Source organism: Tachypleus tridentatus, chromosome 10 (assembly GCF_004210375.1).
Source record: "Tachypleus tridentatus isolate NWPU-2018 chromosome 10, ASM421037v1, whole genome shotgun sequence".
NCBI lineage: Eukaryota > Metazoa > Arthropoda > Merostomata > Xiphosura > Limulidae > Tachypleus > Tachypleus tridentatus.
In genome coordinates, this window is record NC_134834.1 from 97,843,921 (window position 1) to 97,853,084 (window position 9,164).

Sequence of the window (9,164 nt, forward strand, 5' to 3'; positions counted from 1 at the left end):
ATAACTTTTAATTCACCAACAATATCAACTAGAACGAAACTTGTTAATTTTTGTATAATAATAGTTTGGGTACAATGTCAAAATACGAACTTTGTTCTGGCCTCTGAAAGTTATAGATTACTTACTGTTCATGGGTGATACTTTCGGAGAAGTCTTTCCTGTCGCGTGATTCTCTACCTCAACCAAAAACGCAGAACTTTAAACTGTGCAGTCTCTCTGAAAGGCGTGTGTATATTTTCTTCTAGCAAAGCCACATCGGGCTATCTGCTGAGCCAACCGAGGGGAATTGAAACCCTGATTTTAGCGTTGTAAATTCGTAGACATATCGCTGTACTAGCGGGGGGTAAAGTCAGTCAGGTAACATAAACATTGTAGTTATTAGAAAGTTGTAAAATTTACAGTACAACAAGTATATGAAAACAGAACCTCAAGTGGATATCTACATTCGTAAAAGTAGGCTGGAATGATTTCAACATTAATTATGCATCTGATGTCAGTGATGTCGAGAAACCCACTTGTTGAGAAATTCATATGCAAAAACGGCTCGTTTGGGTTGAGAAAATATTTTACATAGAAGAGCGAACAACGTTTCGACCTTTCTCGGTCATCGTCAGGTTCATAAAGAAAGAGGTAACTGACAGGAAGCTGACCACATGTTTGAAAGGGGTTGTGTAACTGAGTGTCAGAATGTAGAGGGCGGTGTTAGATGTTTGAATATATAATTTTATTTATTTTATTATATTAATATAGGTATAAAGGCGTTCCTTTATATTGGTTTATTTTGGGTTTAAGTTGTTGTATAAGTAAGGCTTCTTTAATTTTGCGTTTGTTTATGTTTGTTTAGCTTAATGTGCAATTTGAAAGGTTTTGATCGATTTGCAGGATCACGGCCTCTTCACAAGAAATCTGAATATGTAAGAATTTCTTGCTGACTTTGTCATTTGTAAATCTTTTTTTCAAAGTAATGAAACGAATGACAGTTTGTATTGTATATATATATATATATTATTCAATAGACAATTTAAAAGTCAAATTCCCACATAATAAAGGAGAATTCTCAGAAATACCTATTTTCGTACATCTTTCTGTAATTGTACATCATAATGTCAGAAAACGATTTTTTGTATATTTGTACACTGTACTGTTTGCACTGTTTTCATGGGATGGATCATATATCGCACGTGGACGTTATTATAAGTAATTAAGATTATCGCTTAGCCACTTCTTCAATAGATAAATTATTGTATTATGTATTTATTAGATTGAGGAATAATTCGTGAGCGTTTTTAAATAATTTCATTCAAGCATTACATGCAAGACTATACAATACTTCAATGCATGAACACATTACACCCAAAACATTTATTATGATACTTTATTTCATGTAATACCTAGGTATATAGTATGCATTGTTTTAAACGAAATTGCAAGAAATTAAATGCGAAAAGCAGATGGTGTCGAAAACGCTCGATTTTGTCCACTTGACATTCCATTTAATGAGCTGAAAATGAAAGCAAAAATTAAAGACATATGAAAATCAAACACACCATCTATTAGAGAAAAAAATTATCTACCAAATGACATGAAATATTTTGTGAAAGCGTTTCATTTATGAATATATTTTTTAACTTGAAAAAACGCTCACGAATTATTCCTCAATCCAATACAATACTGTATTAGACAAAAAACACAATTACATGAAATGTAATGATAAATAAATTATTTTATTATTCAGTTAAGGTGTTGTATTAGACAAGAATGTGTTATGTCAGTTATAATAAATAGATATAGTGTTGTACTAACAAAAACATAGTATATTAAACAGATAAAGTGTTCTATTAGACGTCATAGTGTTACGATGAAAAGTGTGAAAGTTTCATACTAAAATAACTTTCAAATGTCGTGTTAGGGAAGCTTTAATAAACCACGAGTTTCAAAATATCTTTATAAACCAACAGTGTTGCTATAGTGATGGTTATCTTGATAAATCAACAGTGTTGTTATAGTGATGGTTATCTTTATAAACCAACAGTGTCGTTATAGTGATGGTTATCTTTATAAACCAACAGTGTCGTTATAGTAATGGTTATCTTTATAAACCAACAGTGTCATAATAAGGACTGTTATCTTTATTAACCAACAGTGTTTTTATAGTGATGGTTATCTTGATAAATCAACAGTGTCATTATAAGGACTGTTATCTTTATAAATCAACAGTGTCGTTATAAGGACTGTTATCTTTATAAACCAACAGTGTTGTTATAGTGATGGTTATCTTGATAAATCAACAGTGTCATTATAAGGACTGTTATCTTTATAAACCAACAGTGTTGTTATAGTGATGGTTATCTTTATAAACCAACAGTGTTGTTATAGTGATGGTTATCTTGATAAATCAACAGTGTCATTATAAGGACTGTTATCTTTATAAACCAACAATGTTGTTATAGTAATGGTTATCTTTATAAACCAACAGTGTCGTTAGAGTAATGGTTATCTTTATAAACCAACAGTGTTGTTATAGTGATGGTTATCTTGATAAATCAACAGTGTCATTCTAAGGACTGTTATCTTTATAAACCAACAATGTTGTTATAGTGATGGTTATCTTTATAAACCAACAGTGTTGTTATAAAGATGGTTATCTTGATAAATCAACAGTGTCATTATAAGGACTGTCATCTTTATAAACCAACAGTGTTGTTATAGTGATGGTTATCTTGATAAACCAACAGTGTTGTTATAGTGATGGTTATCTTGATAAATCAACAGTGCCATTATAAGGACTGTTATCTTTATAAACCAACAGTGTCGTTAGAGTAATGGTTATCTTTATAAACCAACAGTGTTGTTATAGTGATGGTTATCTTGATAAATCAACAGTGTCATTCTAAGGACTGTTATCTTTATAAACCAACAATGTTGTTATAGTGATGGTTATCTTTATAAACCAACAGTGTTGTTATAAAGATGGTTATCTTGATAAATCAACAGTGTCATTATAAGGACTGTCATCTTTATAAACCAACAGTGTTGTTATAGTGATGGTTATCTTGATAAACCAACAGTGTTGTTATAGTGATGGTTATCTTGATAAACCAACAGTGTTGTTATAGTGATGGTTATCTTGATAAATCAACAGTGTCATTATAAGGACTGTTATCTTTATAAACCAACAGTGTTGTTATAGTGATGGTTATCTTGATAAATCAACAGTGTCATTATAAAGACTGTTATCTTTATAAACCAACAGTGTCATTATAAGGACTGTTATCTTTATAAATCAACAGTGTCGTTATAAGGACTGTTATCTTTATAAACCAACAGTGTTGTTATAGTGATGGTTATCTTGATAAATCAACAGTGTCATTATAAGGACTGTTATCTTTATAAACCAACAGTGTTGTTATAGTGATGGTTATCTTGATAAATCAACAGTGTCATTATAAGGACTGTTATCTTTATAAACCAACAGTGTTGTTATAGTGATGGTTATCTTGATAAATCAACAGTGTCATTATAAGGACTGTTATCTTTATAAACCAACAGTGTTGTTATAGTGATGGTTATCTTGATAAATCAACAGTGTCATTATAAGGACTGTTATCTTTATAAACCAACAGTGTTGTTATAGTGATGGTTATCTTGATAAATCAACAGTGTCATTATAAGGACTGTTATCTTTATAAACCAATAATGTTGTTATAGTGATGGTTATCTTTATAAACCAACAGTGTTGTTATAGTGATGGTTATCTTGATAAATCAACAGTGCCATTATAGTAATGGTTATCTTTATAAATCAACAGTGTCATAATAAGAACGAATATCTTTATAACTCAACAGTGTCATTATAAGAACGAATATCTTTATAAAGCAACAGTGTCGTTATAGTGATGGTTATCTTAATAAATCAACAGTGTGTCTACGCTTGTCAACACTTGTATCTACACTTTTTTATCTAATACAACAGCTTACATGACTAATAATTTTGTGCGTGTTATAATTTATTAGTTGTTTAGTACCTCGCTTTACCTGTTTATAACACTTGAAACAACGCGGTTTTTATTAATACAACACCTTAACTATTTATTACAATACTTTGTATTTTTCGTATGGTTAATTTTTTATTTAGTATCCCACTTCAATTCTTTACGGTAATATATGACACAACGCTTTCTTGTCTAATACGATACTTTATCTGTTTAATACAAACATTTGGTTACTTTAATTTGGTGCTACACTTTAACTCTCATAGTAACACATAACAGAACACTTTCTTTTCTAACATAACATTTTATCTGTTTAATACAAACATTTTGTGGCTTTGTAAAGCATGTTTCTGTTTAGAACTAATTTTTTCTCTTCAGTATAACACTTGAAACAATAATTTCTTGTTTAATACAATACTTCGTTTCTTTGAAAGAATAATTGGTTGTTTGATAATGCATGTTTTTTGTTTAGTAACATTCCACACAATACTTTCCTGTTTAACACAATAGTTCGTTTTTTGATGGGTAATTAGTTTGTTTTATAATGCATGTTTTTGTTTACTAAAACTCCACATAATACTTTTTTGTTTAACACAATACTTTATTTGTTTGATCGAATAATTGGTTGTTTTATAATGCATGTTTTTGTTTACTAAAACTCCACATAATACTTTTTTGTTTAACACAATACTCCGTTTGTTTTATAACGAATGCTTTTTGTTTACTAACACTTCAGATAATACTTTGTTGTTTAACACAAAACTTCGTTTGTTTGATAGAATGTTAAGGTGGTTTTATAATGAATGCTTTTTGTTTACTAACACTTCAGATAATACTTTGTTGTTTAACACAAAACTTCGTTTGTTTGATAGAATAATTGGTGGTTTTATAATGAATGTTTTTTGTTTACTAACACTTCAGATAATACTTTGTTGTTTAACACAAAACTTCGTTTGTTTGATAGAATGTTAAGGTGGTTTTATAATGAATGCTTTTTGTTTACTAACACTTCAGATAATACTTTGTTGTTTAACACAATACTCCGTTTGTTTGATAGAATAATTGGTTGTTTTATAATGAATGTTTTTTGTTTACTAACACTTCAGATAATACTTTGTTGTTTAACACAAAACTTCGTTTGTTTGATAGAATGTTAAGGTGGTTTTATAATGAATGCTTTTTGTTTACTAACACTTCAGATAATACTTTGTTGTTTAACACAATACTCCGTTTGTTTGATAGAATAATTGGTTGTTTTATAATGAATGTTTTTTGTTTACTAACACTTCAGATAATACTTTGTTGTTTAACACAAAACTTCGTTTGTTTGATAGAATAATTGGTTGTTTTATAATGAATGTTTTTTGTTTACTAACACTTCAGATAATACTTTGTTGTTTAACACAAAACTTCGTTTGTTTGATAGAATAATTGGTTGTTTTATAATGAATGCTTTTTGTTTACTAACACTTCAGATAATACTTTGTTGTTTAACACAATACTCTGTTTGTTTGATAGAATAATTGGTTGTTTTATAATGTATGTTTTTGTTTACTAACACATCAGATAATACTTTGTTGTTTAACACAATACTTTGTTTGTTTGATAGAATAATTGGTTGTTTTATAATTTATGTTTTTTGTTTACTAATACTCCACGCAAAACTTTCTTGTTTAACACAATACTTGATTTATTTGATAGAATAATTGGGTTGTTTTATAATGTATGTTTTTGTTTAGCCCCTCACTTTACCTCTCTATTATAACATTTGAACTAACAATAACTTTATTAATATAACAGTTTAACTCTTTAACACAACAGTATGATTGTTTTATTTTTATGTTTCTGTTTATTACTACACTTTACCTGTTTATTGTAACACCTTACACAACACTTCTTTCTTAAATACAACAGGTTCCGTGGTTAAATTTTAATTTTATTTTATGCAGTAAGTTTTTGTTTAGTACCATACCTTACGTATTTATTGTAACACTTGAAACAATACTTCCTTTTCTAATATAACAGCTTGTCTCAGTAATAAAATAATTTGTTTGTTTTTCTTTACCACCAAACTTAATCTATTTATTTCGATACTTCAGACAGTACTTTGTCTGTTTAATACACGATTTTGGTTATTTTGTATTGTTTATTTTTGTTTAGAATCACACTTTATCTGATTATTGTAACATTTAACACAATTGTTTACTATCAAACACAACAGCTTCTGTGAGTAATAACATATTTTACTTAATTTAGTATGTTTTTGTTAAGTACTATAAACTACTCTTTAATAACTCTTTATTGTATTACACGTTCATGTCTAATGCAAGAGCTACCCTGAGTAATAAATTATTTTATATAGAATGTTTTTTTCATCACACATTACATGTTTATTATGATACTTCACACAACATTTCTTGTTTAATACTAAAACTAATATGTCTAAAATATTAATTTGGTTATTTTATTTAACATCACACTTTACTTATTTATTGTCATACCTTACAACACTTTCGTGATCCATTTGTTTAATACATTAACTGTGTGATTTTATTTAGTATGTTTGGGTTTAGTAATACATTTTACTTGTTTATTATAACACTTGACACAATACTTTCTTGTTTAATACAAAACTTTATTTGTTTAATAGAATAATTTGGTTATTTTGCATAGTACGTTTTTATCACAATACTTTAATTGTTTATTATCATAAACAATAATAAAACAGTGAAGTAATGTGTCATAAAAGAGGGTGTTTTGACATATAGTTATTATAGGCAGATGAATTGTCAGTCGACAAGAAAATTTCGTTCCAGGATATTATAATAAACAAATTAAGTGCTGTGCTAAATTATTGTACAGTCGAATATTGTTGTTTTAGAGAAGTGATTGTTATTATAGATTGGTAAAATGTAATAATGAAAAATTTAGTGCTAATCATGAAATTATTAAACAAAAGAAAGACAAAATTTGAATTTCATGTTGTTTTGTACTGGATAGAAAATAATTAGTTAGCTATTATGAAACCAAATTTCGTGTTGTAACCACAAATCTTTAAATATTTCTGCTGTCTGTATATTATGTAATTGTTAGAATTTAAATCTGTGATCCTGTAAAGCTTTATACACTGTATACAGTTGATGAGCCTGTTTATACATTGTAGTATTTCATGTTAATAATTTATACACGAGTAATTTATTTTTGTTTTTCTCGCTAGAAAATGATTTTGCAACTTGAAGCTTGTCGGTATTTGAACTTTTGTTATTAACAATTGCAAACAAAATAACAATTCTATTAACCTTAAGGTTTTAGAAAGTTAACTGTTTTATTAGGTTTAGCGGTGAGATATTTTAAACATCTGGCGTTTCAGAAACTAAAAACAAAATTATACTATTTTCGGAAATAATGAAATCAAATTCACCTAAAACTTTGAGAAACTTTTGTTTGTCTAATGTGACAGTAGGCCTTTTTTCCTAGAAAGAAAGCTTTTAAATATTTTTGTTTTCATACCACTGTGCATAAAATCTTAGTTCAGTGCCATCTATACACACAGTAATTTTTGGTTTTATTTATATCCTGGCAGGGATTTAGTTTCAAAAAATAGTAGAACTTTGCTCAACTAAAGTGTTCAGGGATGTTGGTATTTCTCTTCGCCCCGCCAGTAAGTGAATAGAGTAATATTATAATGGAAGTTTAAGTTTTGCATTAAATTGTTTAATTTGAGAGTGCAAGTCGATTTTATAATTTTATAGATAGACTCACAAAAAAGTTATCAGTTGCAGAGGAGGCAAAGTGTTGCAGACGACAAGATTCTACTATGACATGTAGGCCTCCTTTCAGGTGCAACATGGCGGGATTCTATAAATTCAATGCCTCAAAATTAGCTGCCGAGAGAAATGGGAATACCCTGAGAAAACCCGCATTCACAAAGCAAGCGTCTAATGGTCTTCCCTGACTCATGAGTTTGTAAGTGATGTTAAGTTGGGTCGTGTTATCTAACAAAAATTATACGGAAATCACGTTTGTCATTTAAATTGTTTAAATGAAAAATTCCTGGACGAGAAATAAACAAATACAACATTTCTATCTAGTTCTATATAATCTCAGAAATCAAAGACTGTAGGCCTAAAACTCGTCGTTAAGAGTGTGTTGATTCTCACGTCAAGAATTTCAAAAATTAAAGTATATTGCCTAATTACTCACCATGCTTGTCTTTCATAGTATGTGTAACTTTCGCCATTTTGTACTTTTTCTTACATAATTTTTTTTGTAGTATATTATTCAATGGAATTCAACTATATAATTACAGTCCACTACGAAAAGGCCCAAAGATTTCTTGTGTTATTTCCGTGCGGAAAGGTTTTAACAGAATAGCGCTGTTTCAAAGGCATTCATTTATCACATACGAGGAGCAAAGAATGAAGGCTCAGAAATCGGTTGTCACGTTATGATGAACAAGAAACAACACCAGTGGTTATTTTCGATCTCCGATAGTAATTACTGAACCTACAGCAGGAACTCCCGAACTTGAATTAACGATTTCCTTTCTTTTTTATCATTTCGTGAAATGTTTTTCGGTGAATACTCTAATCAACTATTCACTGGTAAGTATCAACGTGGAATAATCTGAGAATTCGGGAAATTTTGTCACGTACTTTCTGATAAAGAACCACAACATTCTCTATCGAGTACACGCAGGCTTAACTGATTACCGTCGACGAACATTAGGCTTACATTTATTTGATATTACTTTGTCTTTCGTAGAAATCCATTTGAAATTGTTTTCCTGTTTTATTGTTGTTTTTATCGGTGCTGAAACGTACGACAAAACGAAAAGAGATCTAGAATTTAAAAAAAACGCGAGTAACTTCCCTTAGTAGAACCCAAATATTCTGCCCCAAACAACCTAACACGACAATTTTATTTACATTGAAACATAAAGTTAGCTGAAATACTCATTTCAAAAATATAACAACAGCCGGTTGAGGAGTTCTTACCCTTTGTAGCAAGTCCATAAAGGGTTTCGATTTAGAGTATACTTCGCATAATAACTGAATTAACATAAATTATCAAAACTTTATTTGGAAGGTCTAGAAAGCGTGGACTGTAGAGAAACGTAATATTGCTACACTCATAACAAGCTTGTCGGAACCATAATAATCAAAACAGATAA

At 29.3% G+C, this 9,164-nt stretch overlaps 1 long non-coding RNA gene across 1 annotated transcript; it reads right to left on the reverse strand.

The window, feature by feature from the left end:
* Window positions 1-1,358: 1,358 nt before the first annotated feature.
* LOC143228161 (uncharacterized) lies at window positions 1,359-8,853 on the reverse strand. Its single transcript, XR_013015228.1, has 2 exons — window positions 8,195-8,853; window positions 1,359-1,501 (listed from the first exon to the last, which is right to left on the reverse strand). It is a non-coding gene; the product is annotated as an uncharacterized LOC143228161 (long non-coding RNA).
* Between the last annotated feature and the right edge of the window lie 311 nt (window positions 8,854-9,164).